The following is a 19,029-nucleotide window of genomic DNA, read 5'->3' as shown; positions in this document are numbered from 1 at the left end:
GAGGTTTAATTTCTTAGCTAGTATAAATCAGCGCAGACTCCCTGGCATGAACAGAGCATTGCCAGTAAACCCAATAGTTGAAAAAAAAGACAAAAAAGTTTGTTATGGAGGAAATGAAAGGATTAGAACAATAGAAGATTCAGAAACATCCTTTGTTTTACTGCATACACATCTGTGCTTCTCAAATATATGGGTGTGCATTTGAAACCAGATGTAAAGTTTAGATTTAGTATTTTTTTACATTCTTATTATTTGGATAACTTAAAAACACACAGTCCAAGTGGAGAACTATCAGTGCTCTTAAAAATGTGGAAAATGCTTGAAGAAAAACACATTTTCTTAGAAAAAAAGGCAAAGCGAAGTAAAAGTTCTGTAAAGAATATCCACCTCTCCTCTGACAAATTAAATAAATTAAAACATGATCATATTTTGGCAGAAATAGCACTGTCATATAATTTCCAACTGTTGCAAACTTGATCTGAATTCTGATCAGAAAGCCACCCTAGCTTGCTATTCTGCAGAGCATGCCTGTTATGTGTCTCAGTGTTCAACAGGAAACTGCGAAAAGCATCCAAGACCAGGGAGTTGAGGAGAGCATGAAATAAAGGGTTTCCTACAGTGAAATGTTTACTATTCTCATTGCAGGAAAGACAACTTGGATAAAATAAGCAAACCACTATTATGTGATTAATAAAGATAATATTAGATTACATTTACTCATTCTGGAAACAAATTTTATTTCTTTCTAAGATGTGATTACCATAGAATCACAGAATATCCCGAGTTGGAAGGGACCAACATGGATTACTGTAGTCTAACTCCTGGCAGTGCACAGGACAGCCCAAAGAACCACACCATGTGGTGAGTTCATTGTCAAATGCTTCTTGAACTCTGTCAGTCTTGGTGCTGTGATCACTTCCCTGAGGAGCCTGTTCCGATGCACAACCACCCTCTAAGTGAAGAACCTTTTTCTAATATCCAACCTAAACCTCCCCTGACACAACTTCAGGCTATTCCCTCAGGTCCTGTCACTGGTCATCAGAGAGAAGAGATCAGTGCCTGCCTCTCCACTTATCCTCACAAGGAAGTTGTAACTGCAATGTGGTCTCCCCTCAGTCTCCTCTTCTCCGGGCTCAACAGACCAAGTGACCTTAGCCCCTCCTTTTATGACTTCCCCTCTAGGCCCTTCACCATCTTCCCAGTCACATCCTTTGGACACTCTCTGATAGCTTTGTGGTGACCCAACTGCACACAGTACTCAGGGTGAGGCCACCCCAGTGCAGAGCAGAGCGGGACAATCCCCCCCTCAACTGGCTAGAGAAGCTTTGCCTGATGCCCCGCAGGATACAGTTGGCCCTCCTGGCTGCCAGGGCACTGCTGACTCATATTCAACTTTCCATTGATGAGGACCTCAGGTCCCTTTCCGCAGTGCTGGCCTCCAGCATCTCATTTCCCAACCTTTACATACGTACAGGGTTGCCCTTTTTCAGATGTAGAATAAGGCACTTGCCCTTGTTAAACTTTATATGGCTGGTCATTGCCCAGACCTCTTATTTGTCTAGGTCTCTCTGCTTAAATGAAGACACTGAAAAGAACTAGCACTAAGATGGAGCCCTGCAGAACTCCACTAGCGACAAAGGCCAACGTGATGTAACCTCATTTACTATAACCCTTTGTGGCAGTTGTTCACCCATCATGTTATATATTTTTCTAGGAAGTGTCTGTTTTCTCAAGTATGTGTAAATTATGTATTATAAAGATGCAAGAAGCCTCTCAAGTGACTGCAGCACCCCTTAGGTTTCTTACATGATCTGATTCCAGTTATTAGACTTATCCTAAAATCTCTCATTTACTTCGAACTCAATGTTCTTAATTTTCTGATATAATATACATGCAGATATGTATGCAGAGATGTTTATCTTTAGTACTTCCCTAAAATTACTGAACTACATTTGGCATGACAGGCTTGTAGTGTCTGTGTGTTGGTGGTACCAGCAATAACTACATTTATGAACATAGATCCTTCTGTTCTCTGCATCTTCAGGATTTAAATATGTGCTTGTTAGGAAGCAATAGCAGACCTTGCACAGGTTTTATTGTGCTCTTATTTATTCTCACACAAATTATTGCTATTATAACATTTGCTGTTCCTTTCTTCTGTTCATTTCTTGTGCGAAAAGAACTTCCTAGTTTTATCTGTATTTTGTAGCAGTGATAATCCCAGAAGAAAGGTGGAAACTGAGAGCAACTACCACCCAACTGGTCTTCAATATCCTCACAAAGTGAAGTAGAGGGATGAGTACCAGTCTGTTCCCTCTCATGACCAGTGACAGCAGTCAAGGAAATGGCATGAAGCAGAGTTGAGGGAGGTTTAGGTTGGATATCAGGAAAAAGTTTCTTACCCAGAGGGTGGCTGGGTGCTGGAACAGGCTCCCCAAGAAAGTGATCACAGCATCAAGCCTGACAGAGCTCAAGAAGCATTTGGACAATGGTCTCAGGCACATGATGTGATTCTTGGGGCCAGGACCAGGCACAGGGCCAGGAGGTGGACTTGATGGGTCCCTTCCAACGCAGCATATTCTATGATTCTATGATTCTATATGCCATGCTTAGTGCTACATCACTCTCTCTGTCCCTTGGCTCCAACATTCTTAGATCCATATTGCCTCAGACAAAAAGATGTGAAATATCCTTGTTCGTGCTGTAGAAAAGCATTTAAATTATTTTTTCAAAAAGTGAAAGGTGGTGGCTCAAACACTTTCAGTCTAAGGGAAAAAAAATAAAAGCAAGACTCCTGCTTGCAGATTGAATATTTCATCCAATATGTTGTTATGCAAAAAACGTGAGACTACAGCTGTGATGCACTGTATTGGATTCAGACGATAGGTCATCAGAACACTTCTAAGAGTATTAAGCAGGCTGAAGTTAATACAACAGTGACAAATAACAAGACTGCTAAAGCAGAAGCTTTATTCCCAGGTAGTATGTGTTCCTGGTACTCAATCCCCAAGACTAGTCTACCTTTTAAATATAGGTATTATAGGTTAATCTCTTGGTGTTAAGTAATAAAATTTCACCAAAATCCCATTTTAGGAAAACAAAGTAGGAATCCTGAATATAATTTCTGTCCCCTATTCCCTATTCATCCAGTGACCTGCTAGGTAGCTCCAAAAAAGTCATGGTGCTCTCTGCTATCCTGTCTTATTGTCTCTGCAGATAGTTTCAAGAAAAGCAGGAATGATTCTATGCTGTTGTCTGTCAACATCCAGTTTAAACTGTTCCCAACCTAGATGTTACTGTGATAAAATTCTTTGTTACTTTTTTATGGGTTTTGGTTAGAACATAATGCTCCAACATTTGGTGAGGCACTGCCAAAACCACATGTCTGTTGGCCCATTGGATGGTAGAAAATAGAAAGAAAGATCCATCAATCAAAAGAATGGAGAAAAACAATTTACATTGAAGAGTTTCAATGTGTCGTGGTTTGAGATCCCCCAAAAATCCAATTTCTGTGTCCAAACCCCCCTCCCACAATTCAACCCAGTGTGAGAGGGGTTTTCCAGACGCAACACAAGACTCAATATGAGGGGAAGGGAATTATATTACAATTATTACACAAATAAATATTATAATACATTATATACACAATTCTAACTATCTCTCCTATGATAAAGCAGTATTTACATTGGATCAAATCTCTTTTCCCTCCAATAAAAGTCCAGAAGGGAAGAAGAAAAGATCCTTTCCACTTTCAGGGCAGCAGTGTCTCTCTTCTTCAATGCAGCAGTTGTAGCTGGATTGTTGTAGCTGGATCTCTCTCCATTACACACAAGGGGGTCTTCTCTCATTCCTCTCAGCCCTTCTACTCCAAGCAAAGGTCTCTCTCCCATGGACTACGATAACCAGGACAAAGGTTTGCCTCACCACGTCATATCATGGGTTGCAGAGATCTTTGTGATAGTCCCTTCCTCAGGGGATTTAAGCTTCCCCTGAGCCAGAATGTTTAGGGCAGCTTTCAGTTCAGTCTTTGCCCTAAGTGTTCTATCAGAGCTCCTTTGCTCTGTCTCAAAACTGCCAGTGTGGCAGCAGCAGTGGGGGCAAGGCCACTTCCCCTGGATTCCATCTGGCCGTCCAGCTCTCAGGATGTCTCCGAGCTCTCAGCTCTTCTCTCTCTGCTGCATGTTGCATTTTAGGACTTCCATCAAGTAGGAGTCCACCCCCTCCTCCTAGGAGGGGTCTCAAAGGGGTTTTGGGGAGATCTGATTCAGTTCTTACCCCAAAACTGTCTTTGTTGAGCTTAGTCCTCTCTCTCTCTCCATCAGATAGCTCTGTGTGTCTCAGCTTAGCTGCATACCATCTTTGCTGTTTGTTTCTTATCTTCTTGGCCTTCTGCCACAGTTCTCCGTTCACAGGTGCTCCACCACCACTTTCAGTATCTCTGGCTGTCCACTCACAGCAAGGAAACTTCCCCAAGCCCTTAGCTACAGTTCTTGGTCCAGTTTAACACTGTTTCCAAGTTTCTGCAGCCCCCAGCTGGGGGTTAGGGGAGGCTAGGCCCCCAGTGGGACTCCTGGCCCCTCTCTCTCTCTCCTTGTGGTCTAAAACATGGCCACTTCTCCTCCAACTACATCATCATCCTTCTTTTCCGGTCTGGTGTGATATGTTTAAATTTTGCAGGGGTGCTGGTTGGGTCAACATCAAGAGATACCACCCCCTCGGCGGTTACCATTCTTTTAACTCCAGGGGGAAAACCACTTTTTTTCCTCACCACACAATGTTTTCGTTTTCAGTTAGATCTTAGACCACTTAATGAGGTGTTCTGTCCCACTGAATAGTGTTTGATCACTTGGACTACAGTCGATACATTCTTGGAGTTTTGCCTGTTTGCCAAATTTATCACTACAGCTTATTAGACCTTGAACTTGTGCTGGGCACAGCAATGTGAGCTGACAGTGCCTGCTGATCGGTGCAATATACATGCAGCACATGTATATTAGTTATGTACTTCGTATTTATTCATCCTTACTGTTCCTTTTTCTAATGCATTCTTTTACATCATACAGCTCAATGGAAACACGTATCCAACTTGTAGCTGCAGTTGTAAGAAATCAAGTGATGCAAGGCTGTATTTTTAAATAATGAAGGATAAAATAACTATTATGAACACATTACACAAATAATTGTTTCATAAGTATCTTGAATATATCATTCTCTATAGCTTTTATGTCTAAAGGCGGTTGTGAAGCTGCTTATATTCGTCACACTTTTATTACCTCTATTATATCTGTTTATTATCACAACACTAATTAGCATAAGAAATAGGCACAATTTTTTATTCTAAATGAAGAAAAATCCGGAAGAAACAAACATTTTCAGTCTTAAGACAATGAACATGTTCTGCTACAGCTATGAAGAAAGGGCATGACTGAAAAAACACTAGCAGTGGTTGTGAAAACATGTGTAAGCAAAGTTGAGATTCAACTCTTTCTAAATTCATTCAGTTTCTATTTTTACAAAGCCAAAAATATCATAATTCTAGTGCAATCTACTGAAAGCATAATACTCTCTCACGTCATACTAAAGCAAGCTGAATTTTGCTTTCATGAAACCATTATCCAAGTTACAAAACATTTCAAATATAGGGATAAAAGACAATTCCTGCCATGATTAACTTTTTTTTTAATGCATAAAACCAGTCATAAGAGGTTACAAAAACAAAAACTGTGAGACAATATTGTCTAAATCAATATGTAGTAGGAATGGATGCATCAGCAAACTGATATCAACATTTTTCATAAATATCATGATGCAGAATTTGAAGGGGAGAGACGAAATATGGTAACTGCTGTTAGCTGCTCTGAAAATATTTCTGAGAAACTTCTCCCTTGTCTGAGAAATAGCATGAAGCTTATTTGAAAATATAACAAATAGTGCCACATCCAGTTGAGGTGTGAGATGACATTTTATCATAAATAAGATATGATAGCTGGATTTTTCAACATTGTGAAGGTCCTTGAAAATGAAGGTAAGTGGATGATGCTTGATTGTAAAGAGATGATGAAGTAGCTGATGTAAGAATTTAAAAAAGGAGGGCAAAAGCAATGAAAAATTACGGTGGATGAATATAAGTGGGTCAGCACTTACCAGTAGATGTCAAATCCAGGAGAAAACATTGTATTAACTAAAAAGCAGCAGATAAGAATTTAGAAGAGTTTTAGCTCTTTAATTTGCAACAAACTACAACTTAAACAAGTGCAAGCATACTTGGCCTCCGAAGAGCCAGAGTGATATCAAAGACAAAAAATGGCACCCAAAAGCAAGCCACTGTCATGGCACTTTATAAGCAATTTTGCTTTAGAGCCCCTGCTGGGACTGTTATGGTGAGATGATGTAATGGGAATGATTTTCATTTGACAGGTAAGAAAGTTGTACTGAAACAATAAGCAATGAAAAGCTAATTTGACTGTAAATTATTCTTGTGCACTACATTTTTTGTAGAAAAAAGCCCTGGAAGAACAAGAGTAAGCAATTGGAAATGGAGGGTGGGAGGAAAAAGAACATTTCCTGTTATTTGACAGACTGTTTTACGTAGATGAAGAGTGACCAGGAAAGGAGAGAGTCCTGAAACAAAAATCATGCAAGTTTTCAGGAAGATCTTGGTTAACAGCATTGAAGGCAGTTGACCAGCCAAGGAGCATAAAAGTGGCATAATTTTGCAGAATTTGACTAAGTTTCAAAACTGTGGGAAGAATAGCCTTGTGTCAAGTTAACAAGTGATTACATAGCTTTAGTCTCTCTTAAGTTCTATTATTTTTACTGGTTTAGTAATTCATCTTGAACAAATAACTGAAAGGAAATATAGTTGCCATACAGAGTTTTTAGAAGTCATTAATAGGTTCATTTTGGTTACCTTTCCATTTCTAACTTTGTTCATCTTTCAGAATGCTTAATTGTCTAACACATGATAAATCCAGAATTTTCCTTTCCTCCTTTTTTTAGTATGTATTTGAAAACAGGGATTTGAACATGGGTGTCTTGATTCTAGCAAATTAATTTCTACAATAAGTGGACTCAAAGAACTTAGAGATCTTTTCCAACTTGTTCTATGATTCTATGAAATTTGTGTTTTAAAATTGTAGAATAATATTCAAAAATGACACAGAAGAGATGGAGAATCCTTTTGGATGCCTGATTTTGGAGTAGTGAGTCCACAGCAGGCCACTAATGACAATTTCTTTCTTTTAAGGTAACAAACTTTTCAAATTTAGAAATAGCTCGGAGGATTGGCCTATAAAACTAGCCAATTGACTATTCAAGAAGATCGTATGAAACATAAAATAAAAAAAATTTTTTGATCAGAATTTTTCAGGAAAGACAGTCTTTTGGATAAATAGATCCCATATAAAAATACACTGCTCTGGCTATATCAGCTATTATATAATGTTCTGTACAATAATCATCCAGAAACAGGCAGAAATCTTTAGAAGGAAAACAAAACAAAACAAAACCTTTTGTTTTCTGCTGAAATACTAGAAATACAGAGGTACTTGCATAGTGGCAGATCTTAGGGTCTTGAGTTGGTGGGTTTTTTTGTTTTTTTTTTTCACATTATCAGAAATACAACAAGTCATTTTACAGATTTCTGCTGATTTTTATGTGTCTAGAACATGTTTTTAGTAGAACTCATGGTAGGATTGATAAACCTAGATTCAATGATAGTCTGGCATTCCAGTTACTGAAGTACCTCTACTAATTATCTTTGGAAATCTTGTCCATGACATTTTCATTAGTTACAGATCTCACAACTGTTGTGTTTGTTATTACAAAATCAAAATACTATAAGTTTTCATGCATTTTTCATTTCTTTATTTCAATTCTATAGAAGTACAGAAGCTAGTCCACAGTATATACGCTCATATTTTATTTTAACTCTTTTTGCCAGAAAAAGTACTCTGTGGTCCTGCACCTGTTGCCTTTTCATTTCCAGGTAAAACTGAACACGAGGCACGTAAATGTTTGAGAACATGCCTTGAAATCCACCCATCTCAGACATTGCACCAGTAAAGGTTGCTGTTTGAATTTTGTGTCATCCTTTAATGTTCCCTTTGGAACTCTTGGTGAAATAGAAATTGACTCTGCTCATAGCAGGGGATTGGAACTAGATGATCTTTAAGGTCACTTGCAACTCAACCTTTTCTATGATTCCATGAAAAGTCTGTTATAAAATGGCCAGTATTGACCAATTTTATTTTTTGTTAACAGAAATATTTTTCCCCTTAAAAATTCCAGATTGGAAGCAACAATTTTTCATGTATATATTAGCTGTCCCTCTAATTGACAATGACTTCTCTTCTGTGCCACTTTGAAGTGCAAATTGTTGATGTTCAAAAGTGACTACAAATGCGCTTCTCAAACAGCAACTGTCCTTTTCTCAGATAAAGTTCAATTCTGGGTGGCTGTCATGCTAAACTCCAAAACAAAAATCACAATGCACGAGATAAAATGCTAAATCTACTAATTTCAGCTAAATACTTGCTGGATGCCAACTTTATTAAAGTTTCTATGACTCAGACACTACGTAGCTGAGCAAAAATCAAGTACATCAGTATAGGTATAAGCTGTTAAGGTGGAAATTTCATGTGAGTTTCCAGACAACTGTTACAGAGAGAATATTGGATGTAACTAAAGCCTCACTGTCTGGTAAATGGTATTGAATCTATCATATTGAAGCTACAGTACATTTGCAAGAACATTAAAATACTGCATAAAATTAGGAGAAAGGATCCTAGGTAAACTTCTAAAAGGAAGCACAAAAAAAAAATCGAATTTTTAAGCTCTAATATAAGCTTCAAATTCTGCATAGAAACATGGCAATTCCATCTGCATTTCCAGAGATTCTCTGATGCCTCTTATTGTGCCAAATGCTTTATCAGGTTCGATTTTCAGGTTCTATCTCTAATAACATGTGGTCAACATATGTTTGGTTTCCTTTTTGTCTGTGTTAGTTGCTGTGTAGTGGGAAGATTGTACTGAAGTGTCCAAGAAACAGAAGAAATGGAAGATTTCCAGATTTCCTGTCAATCAGCTTTTTTTTTTTTTTAATTACCATCATTTTTTAAAACATTGTTTCCTAATAGACGATGGCAGTTGAACTAAATGGAAATACAATACAGAGAAACAAGCCAGCAACAAACTTCACTTAAAGCAAAATTGTAAAGGTAATTTATCTAAACAGCAAATATCATGGCTCAATGCACTCCCTGCAATGGTAGTGCAACTCTATGGTTCATTAAATATAGAATATATTTGTGTCCATTTTTCAGGCTTCATTCTTTTTGAGAACTTCTGTAACAGTACTCTCACAATGTGATTAACCCTTTCTCCTACTTGTACCCTTTCCTGCATTCTAAATAATCCATGGAGAGATAATCAGTGTCTTGATTATACTCTAAGATAAGCAAATATATGTATAACAGTGGAACTGATGTCAGTTACAATTAAGCAAACCATAAATTGCCATCTCATTTAAAATTTCTCAATTATACTTGTTATCTGAAAATTACTCTCTTCAAATAGTCTTTAAATATTGCAGAATCACATAGTTGGGGTTGGAAGGGACCTCTGGTGATTATCTATTCCAACCTCCCTGCAAAAGCAGGTTACCTTGAGTAGGTGGCAGAGGATCATGTCCAAGCAAATTTTTAGTATCTGCAGAGAAAAGCTAGTTTCCATAGTTACTTCTAAAATTTGACCTAAGTGAATTCACTGCATATATGTATGTATATTCATATATATATACACACACACACATACGTAATACTTGGAAATTTTTATGCTAACTTCTTCAACATTTTGAAGTCTGCACTTAGGTCCTTGATAGGAGCATTTTATTATTGTTTATTCAGAATCAGACAGAGATGAAGGCTCAACTCACAATTGTGTTACTGTAGCAATAGGTCAAATAACTTCTAGCAACAGACAAACAACAAAAGAAAACTTTAATTAGAGCCAAAGAATATTCTACAGAAATAACTATTTAATCTTTCCTTCCCAAAAGAGAAATGTTTTCTTTTTAAATATACATCTTTTTTTTAACTTCCTTTACTTTTCTTTGTTTTGCTGTTTGTTGTTTTGTTTTTTAATTTGGTTTTGGGGTGGGGTTTTTATTTGTCTAGATTCTTCTGTACCAGGGACTATATTTTCTAAATATAAATAAGAATTTTAGCCCTTATCAATCTTCTCTCTTAAAGAAATGATTGTTTCATAAAAGGAAAACAGACAAAACTCTTGTTAAAGGTCCACACACACGAACACATACAGAATATGGTGCATTGTCCCTCTAATTTACTGGCATCTACTTGTGATTTTTTCTTCTGCTAGAAAGATAAAGAATCAATTTAATAACACTTATTATGAGATTTTTGTAATGATTTAACTTAAGTTTGAGAAACAGTGTAAATGTTACCTCTCATATTTAAATTCTCTTTATATCTTCCCCAATTTTTTTTTCTTATGCACTTAAATAGTACATTACAGAAAAAGGAAGGAATCTACATATCTCTATTAAAAGGGCTATACAAATATCCTGCTAAATGGAGGAAGCGGGAGTAACAATGAAATGTTATGAAAATATGGAAATAAAAGAAGGTCGAAGGAACTGTTTTAGTCTTAGGTGGAGCAAAAATTAATAATAGCAAAGATTATTTCTGTAATTGGGCTCTATTTTATCTTTATCTATTTTATCTGCACTCGGCACATTTTAATGATAAAACCTTGTCTCAGGTGGCCAAGAAATATAAATACTAAAATTAACCTCAATGTGATAAAGAGTTGTCAATGATATTTTATAAATACGCACATTTTGAAGACTGGTCAAATGTTTCACCACCAGGGATGTCTTTTTCCCGGTAGGATTTAAGTAATATTAATAGAGCAAGGTGAATATTTCAGTGTTCTATAACATGGTCTGGTGAAACTATTCAGGCTGCCAAACCGATGCTGAATATGTGGTAAATGTGTGTTTTTAAAAGCAATAAGCAGAAGCAATCAAGAACAAAGATTGCTTTTAGTTAGAAGCAGTTGGGGAGTGCGCTCAGAATAGCATGAACATTCTGGAAGACCAGGAGAAGTCTCTTATTTTACTACTCATACTATATCATTGGCTGAACAGACTGTCACACTGTCAGATTGCATAAAACATTACAGCTTCAGTAATGTCAAAGTTCATTAGAAGGATACTTCACCTTCACAAACTATTAAAGGAGCCCCTTCATCATCAGATGGATTCCTTGATGATGAGGAAAATGGATCCCTCATAGCACAACTTTCAGGGCTTAGCATGATTGGCATGATTGGCAAAGGGAAGAAGTGATGGAAGAGTGAAGATATGTCTGATTACTTATTAATAACAGCTAACAGCAGGAATTCGTGTTTGCAGGATACACTCATTCTAGCTTAGAAAAAAGTTTTTTTACAAACAAATTTTTCGGTTAAAATATGTATTGAAGGTCTTGTTCTTATAAAAGAAAGAAAGATGACAAAATCTGTTTTTCAAAAGACTTGTCTAGAATATGCTTGAAGATAATGGCTGCTTTGCAGGGCCAGATAAAAAAATATTGCATTTTTTATTAAGTTTATTTCCTATGTATATTTACATATACACATGTAGAAACTTAATATTTCGTACATCAGAAATGTTGTAGTTGGAAATAGTGCAGTTTGGAATAAATAGTTCATTTTGATGCCATGAATAAACTCATTAATTAAGTTCAGGAGAGAATTGCATCATTTTAACTCCTACAAATAAGAAAATTTTTATATTTCATATAGCATAATCCAAACATTATGAAAATTCTATAAAAAATCAAATCTATCCTATCAGGTAAGAGATTTTATCTATCTTATTGTTAAAATTATACTTATTTGATATTATGAATAAAAGTGTGACTATAAAGATCCAGTTCACCTTTTATGCAGTTAAACACCATCAGAATAAAGCCTATTACCCTATGCTTGACAGATATAATATTATTTTAGTGTACAGAATAGAAATTTATAAGAAAGAACTGAAAAGTGATTTAAAATAATGACCCGAGCTTAAAGCCTATTTACTGTGGACACTTTTAACATCAACAAGTGCATATATTTTTTCATGAACCAATTATTAGAAGATCACTTTATCGTGAAAGAATATGTTTCTGTATTTATCTGAGAATTGTATACTCAATATAAGATGAAGTTCACAACAAAATAAGGTGTGAGTACTCTTGCAACAGAGAGGCATTTGAACTTTTTATCTCTCTGCTGGGCCTTCTTAAAATTTTGTAAGTTTGAGATTTTGTGAGTTTGGGATTTTGTCTGGTAGCATAAATATCTCGACCAAAAGGGTAAACAAGACATAAATAAAAAGTCTTATGGAAATGAGAAGAAGGAGTAAGAGGGTGATTATGACACCAGTTCTTTTGAGCAACGTGATATCTAGAAAACCTGTCTTCATACTCTTCTATTAAAGGTGAGAAAATGATTGCCATTATATTAGGAGGACAGGTTAATCAACCACTAGGTCAGATTTTCACTGATCCTCCTTAAATTTTTAAGGCAAATGCATGTGAACATCTACCTGTATATGCAAACTCACAGATTTGTGTTATAGAATTCATTTCATGAGCCACATGAGTGCATGGCTAATAAACCTGATTATATTTTTTTTGGGTGTAACTGCTCAGCCAACAGTCAATACCTTAAAACATTACACCTCTTTATTTTACCATTTTCCCTGTCAGAATTGCATTTTTCCAAGGTAACTGTCATAAATACATACATACATACACATATATATATGTGTGTGTGTGTGTGTTTAACCACAGAATATTTTAGGAAGCTATAAATATTTAAAATTTATGTCAGTCTTTTAAATTATTGCTTTCTTAACAGTAGGAAGAGTCAAAATCAGAAACATCTGACCAAATCTGTAAAAAATTTATTTGCCTGCAAGTTTTCAATATTTTCAATTTGTAGTGATCAGTAATAGTTTCTGTCTTATTTAACACACATAAAAATAGTTTAGAAAGAGAAATTCAAAGTTAACAATTACATTCACAAATTATAATAACTTACCAGAATTTTTGAATACCAGTGAAAACGCAGCAATACATCAAATAAACCCAAACAGATGAGGATCATTGTCTAAAACACTATAAAATGAGATTGAGCCTAGAAAAAACTCATCTTATGCAAAATCTAGTGTACAATGATCTGAATAACAGATAATACCTAATGATATAAGTAGCCGGGAAGCAGTAATTCTGGAACATACCATGATTTAAATGTAAAGTAAATTATACACAAATTATAATGAGATATAGTTGCAGTGAGAAAAAAGAAACCAAGACAAAACACAAAAAAACACAATAAACAATAAGAAATAAGCCATTAAGTGAAGACATTGCATAAGCTAAAAGGTAATAAATTCTTGTACTAAAAATTCTTGATGAAAAGCAAGGAACACCAATGAAAATATAAGTTTTGATATTTGATTTGTACCATCCAGGCTTACATAGACAGTTGAAGAATATATAATTTTGAGAAATAATAATAAAAGGTATGCTGGTATTTAAGAAAATGCATTTGTCAAATATATTCTTCTGGATAGTGTTCATGTTAGAGAATATAGAAAATATTCTCTAGAATATAGAAAATATTCTCTCTAGAAAATATTCTCTAGAAAATAGAGTAGAAGCTCTCCTTGAACATTAAAAATTGATGGTAAAAAAAAAAGGGAACAAAAATTCAAAAATATATTCTTTGGTGTTTGATGGAGATTTTAGCCTGCTAAAATATTCCCTAACTTTGTGTGGTCAAAATGTTTTCTTTGGCAATGAAAAAATTCTCTCTGAGTTTAAATGACACAACGGCATTGCTTCTGCAATAGACACAGAAGCTTCAGAGCTTACACTTTGGAGTCCATTAAAAATGTTGAAATATTTCACCCTGAAAATGTCTGTATTAATTCTCTTTCTCCCCTCCTTCTTCTTCCCAAATGCATTAAAAATTCAAGAAGTATGAAAGCAGTATTCTTGTTGCTGTGCAAAAGCTTTTATCAGCAGCTTTTACATTTTCTCTTAAGCAAATGGATTTTTAAATCTTAATGAACTCTGGATTTTCAACCCACCCCATTATTTCTGCTAAAGAAACAAACCATCTGGACAACACTTCTGTGGGGTGATTTGTATTTATGTAAATTAACAGCAGTGTGTGTAATTTTTGACCATAACCAAGTCTTTCCATTCAGATGAATTCTCTAAAACCTTTTATTTCTTGAAGTATTAAAGCTATAGTGAGCACATTGAAACAATTACACTGAAGTAAAGATGATCATAAAACCAAGACTGTGCCCCTCAAAACCATGTAAAAAGCACTCATTGAAAGAGAAAGAGAAGACAGGCCAAGGCTGAGGTGAACCAACGTCTGCTACCACATGCAATTGAGGAGAATAAATTTTCGGAATATTTTGGCTACTTTTCATTAAGAATGAGAGTACTAACATAGAATTAAGAACTGGTAAGATAGTCCTGTGGGTAATTCTGTCCTTTTTTTAATCTTCAGTTATGCCACATTCTGAAAGTTTTCCATAAGTTAAGCACAGGGATTTAGTATCCTCTATCATGTGTCAGATCATTAAGGTAGACCTAGCACAGTAACAGAGTGACTGTATAGATGTGACCTCAGTTACTGAGTTGCTACTTTAAGATAATCCACTTTTTTTTTTTCTCTTCTTGGTTTCTTCTTTTAATCTTTTTGCTTTCCTTTCTCTACCTATTTAAAAAAATCATAAAAACAGTCTTATATTCAATTATTGGAAGAAATGTCCTTCTGCTGCATATGACACTGTACTGTAGCAGTTATAATGCCAAAGCTCTCAGACATTTTTCCATTACACTACTCTATGATCTCAGGAATTTCACTTTCATCTCCACAACATGTACTAGAGACACTTTTCTCTCATGTCTTCTATACGTTCACACTCACACATAAAGGCTTTTTAATTGCACCGCATTAATTAAGATGAAATAAGGTAGAAATGGACATAAGCTATAAGGTTTTTTTGAAAGGTGTTAGCACATACTTGCAAAATTTTTGGATGATAAACTCCGGTGCAGCCCTGCCAAAACCATGTACAAACCTGCAACTTTAATTCATCATGAAAACAGAAATTTATACCGAATACAAATTGTTGCAATATGGGTTTTTGACTCACCGTCCATATATTTATTTTATGTGCAGAATGTACATCATCCTTCCAAGGTGACACTTGTGAAAGGGAAGAGAGTTTGTTAGCTCTATTCTGTTGTTTTTCAGGAGGTATTGGTCATGCTCTGGGTGCTCTGATGACTAAAAGGAAAGTATTACAGAAGAGTTACTCTCATTTCCCTTGCTACCCTATTAACAGTTTTTCTGCCATGATAATATGGAGAACTGGAAGAGGAGTAGAGCTAGCCAGAAGTGTGAATTCCATGAACTTTCTGTAGGGGCAACTTTCTTTTGGTTTTCTTGCCTAATAGTGGAGATTGTTTTGAAGTTCTACATATGTAATCAGAGGGATGATCAGTTAGGAAGACTCTGTGTTTCAAATGTAGAGAATATACTCAAATGGCAAATATCCTAGAAAGGGAAGACATGTATCCTAAAATTAGTAGAATTTTTTCTAAATTTTACATAGAAAAAAATCCCAACCAACCAAATTTATTTTTCTTTATTGTAAATTCTCCTCCTTCTGTCCTCAAGGAAGAATCATAAATAAGATGCAAAAATACCATGATTATTGGTTCCATTTTCTTTTAGCCCTCTTTAAGGAGAGTAATCTACTACCTGTATGGGAATAGTTATTGTTAAAAGGGAGTAAGGAAGTATGATGTCTACAAATTTAGCAAAACAATAGGATTAAGCTCCACTCTGGTGCAGATGAGCAGCAGTCAAATGAACTGAGTGAGAATATTTCACAAACGCAAAGTCTAAGTTTGGCTCCAAGATACTAGTTTGTTTAGACAGGCTGCAGAAAATCCAAATTACTCTACTACAGCAAGAATTTCACTCTTTCAATCTTCATGTTGATCTACTCCAAGCCTCTGAACATTGAAAAGTTCACCTATCACTCAGCAAGTCACATTTCCAAATAGTCAGGATTCAAATGTTGATCTGTTTTGACAGTTCAGATTATTTCCTAGGATGTCCGATGCATTTTTTTGGCTCGATTTCACAATCAATGGCCATTATAGGAAACAAGTCACCTTACATTGCAGAGACAACAAGTTTTTTTAAAAAAAATTAGTATTAGGTTCTGAGATTCTTGAGTTTCTAAAGAAAAGGCTTAATTTAGCAGATTGGCCTCTATTTTCAGTTCAACATTTTGCTGGTTATTTGACAGCTTAACAGCTGTTGCTGAAAATGTCTGTAAGTCTGTGTTTTGAAAAAGAAAGATGAAAACACTCTACTTTCCTCTTCAATTCCAACAACAACAAGGTCATTCACAACCATTTTTGCTCTACAGGAGGTGAATTAAATCACAGAAAAAGAATAATTAGATGCTTTCAACCATCTGTCTCCCATCTTTCAGTGGCTTTCTCTGCAGTTTCCACCCAATAAGTAGGTGTGATCCTTCTACAATTTTTGTTAGAAAGGTGGTACATTAGAAAGACCAGTTCAAGCCTATATGTTCCAGGTGCTGGAAAGGTGCATTCTTTGAGCTTGGAGGCGGATATCTCATCTTCTCACTGAAATTCCAGTATACGTTCATAACTTTCTGTGTTGGTTTCTTTAGAGACATCTGCTAGCCAGGTTGCATGTAAGGAGGTTATTTTGAATTTATACTCTTAATGCTCATATCTCCCTTGTAGCACAGGTTAAAGCCATGAATTTCATACTAGATACAAACACCTAGAGCCTTGGAAGCAAATTTTTAGTTTTTCTCTTTTTCCTCTGTAGCCCTATTTTATATTCAATAAATAAAAATGAAGATTGTTAGCAGAAGCATTTTGTTGCTTTGATGATGAAAACAATAGCAATTCCTTCAGGTTTACCAAATATATATGATGCATTTACACAAATGGATGAAATCTCCATATGCATAAAACTAACATTTCTTGTTGTGACCCCTACTGTAGTCACTACTTCATGCTTCAAATTAACAGCCTTTCACATAGTTACTGCCAATATGCTCAAGAGTTTAAAATTCAATGATTTTTTTTAACATGGAAACCAGTAAAATGCTAAGCCCTGGGGTAACGATAGTTTAAAAAAAAAGCCATTTTTTGTAGGTTTAATTACTTGACTTCAATTGATCTTGTCCTTGCACTGACAATTTACTAATGTAATATAATATGATATAAATAAATAAATCTTGATGACTGGACTGTTTTTTGCTAACTAAATCATACTCTGCATTCCCATAGACATTTAACTTAAGACTTTAGGTCTTGGCTATAAATCTGTGATCTGTTTTTCCTTCATAAAAATATGTATTCTAATGATGGGAAGATTTCCTATCCCACATGAATTCACATTATAAGCCTTCCTCCAGGGAAGATGGGATGCTGAGTGATCTGCAAGCTGAAATGAATGAACTGCAAATGTTGAGGAACTCATGCCAATCTTTGACAGACTTGAAAAGAGCAGAATGAGACTTACCCAAAAAAAGCAGTCTGAGACTCTGGACATTTAGAGTCTTCCTTTAGGGAGAAGCCTTCACAGACTTAGTAAATATAAGCAAGTATGTATGAGTAAGAAATAAAAAACCTGATATACTCAAATTAAGTTGCTTATCCTTAAAAATCCCTGAATTGTCCTCTCTGCTCAAATATATACTTTAAAATTTTGACTCCATGTGAGTACACCCTAAAACTTCTACAATACTTCTGACACTTGAAACAGTATAAAAAGTAGAAGAATAAATTTGTGTATTATTTGTAAATCAAGCATTTTTTTGTTGTATGTTGTCTCTGACTTGAGCAAGGATGAGGAAGTACACTGGAGCTGTGGGTTCAGATACCTTTTTGCAGTAAACTTATTGTATGGCTTCAGAAATAAACACCAGAGTATTATTTGGATCTCATCGAATTTTGACAGAAGGGCAGAACATACAGAGTTCTGCTTTCCTTGTTGCTCAAGAAGGGGCCTTCACAGGACATGCCCCATCCCTTTACCCACTCCTGGCAGTGTCCAAGGCCAGATTGGACAGGACATTGAGCAACCTGATCTAGTGAGAGGTGTCCCTGCCCATGGCAGGGGGTTGGAACTGGATGATCTTTAATGTTAATTCCAATCCAGAGCATTCTATGATTCTATGACTCAAGCTTAAGTCTCTGAGGGTATGTGTGGTTCATGGTCTCTACCTAGGATTCTGAACCAATGAGCTTTCAGAAGAGAGTATTCTTTTTCTTTTATTAATGCAAAGTATATACGGTTTGCATTGGCTATAAAACAGCATCAGAACAAACTAAGGATGATGTATGTTATGTATTCTACTTCATAATAAAATGGGTCACATCATAAAAAGTCTATTTCTAGTGAAGGAAAGGAAAGAAATCTTAGGATGATCAGTCCAGATCCAGAAGCCATCAGCGCTTCCTGGCTAAGATGATTGGATTGCCCCTGCAGTAGATTGATAATAGAGTTTCAAAAGAATGCTCTTGGTTTCATTCTCTTATCATTCTTCTCTGATAAAATCTGCTGATTAAGAGTTTGACCTCACCTTTTTTACCCGTGTGTGAGAAATGAGTATTTCAAGGTAAACACTCGTCTAGTGGAAGATGACACAAATTCTTTGGGTCACTAGGGCCTTGTACCAAATGCAATCACATACACACATGGAGATAGACCTTAAAAGCTTACATATCCCAAGCATTCTAACCTCTTGGTACAATGCTGAGGCTGTCAGCAAGCTATGACCCAACACATCCTCTCAAGTGTCCATGTCTTGTTCTCTCTACATTGCTAACTTCCATCAGCTAAAACATTAAGTGTTTGCCCAAAATA

This window comes from Pseudopipra pipra, chromosome 6 (assembly GCF_036250125.1).
Source record: "Pseudopipra pipra isolate bDixPip1 chromosome 6, bDixPip1.hap1, whole genome shotgun sequence".
In the NCBI taxonomy this organism is placed as follows: domain Eukaryota; kingdom Metazoa; phylum Chordata; class Aves; order Passeriformes; family Pipridae; genus Pseudopipra; species Pseudopipra pipra.
This window is presented reverse-complemented; position numbering follows the sequence as displayed.